Source organism: Palaemon carinicauda, chromosome 29 (assembly GCF_036898095.1).
Source record: "Palaemon carinicauda isolate YSFRI2023 chromosome 29, ASM3689809v2, whole genome shotgun sequence".
Taxonomy (NCBI): Eukaryota; Metazoa; Arthropoda; class Malacostraca; order Decapoda; family Palaemonidae; genus Palaemon; species Palaemon carinicauda.
The window spans coordinates 2,653,950-2,654,972 of record NC_090753.1 but is presented as its reverse complement, the minus strand read 5'-3'; positions in this window follow the sequence as shown (position 1 = coordinate 2,654,972).

Genomic DNA, 1,023 nt, shown 5'->3' with positions numbered 1-1,023 from the left:
ATGGTATTTTAATATCACTCAATCTTAGTGATGATTTGATACTGTTGTTCATTAAATGCTGCTAAACGATCTACAGTCCACGGGTATTGAAGATTAAGATTTTGAATACATAAAACACTACTTGGTTGACAGAAATTACTGTTTGCAAATTGGAAACTCTCATTCACCATATGAACCTTTAAACAAACGGGTACCTCAAGGGAGTGTCTGGGCCCAATCCTGTTTTGTATCTATACTATTGGTTTATTGAAAATACTACAAAGGCATGGTTTGAAGCCCAAACTATTTGCAGATGATACACAATTTTACTTCTTCATAAATGATATAGACGACACTACTGAAACTCTAAACTCTAAACCTTAACTTTTGTAATTAGATCGTAATATCTTAATGCTTTTATGATCCTCATCAAGGAAAGAATAATAAGCAAAAGAAGTATAATGAGTTCATCTGCCTGATTGTTTGGGCATGATTTTACAGGAAAATAATAATGACTTATATACAGTATATATATATATATATATATACGTTTATATATACACACACACACACATATATATATATATATATATGTATACATATATAAATATATATATGTATATATATATATATATATATATATAAAACCGTAATTCATCAAAATATCTACAGTTTTTGCATATATACTAGTCCATATGTTCATCTATATATTTTTTTCCGTTATTTCTTTATCTATTTATTCATAATCTATACTACTTTTCATTACTTCAACAATAATGATTTAGTAACTGCTATTCATTGATGTCATTCAGTTTGTTATTTACAGTTAAATTTTCATAGTTATTCAACTATTAAATTACTCTCTTTTTAATCTTGAATAGATATTATCTGTTTTATCCATATTAATCTTTTTTGATTAACCTTTTCCTACAATATGGAATTATGCAATAAAACTTATTACATTTCTAACATAAAAGACATTCATTAGCTTTTACTTTTCACATAAAGATATTATTTTAACGACACTGAGAAAAACACGCGAGA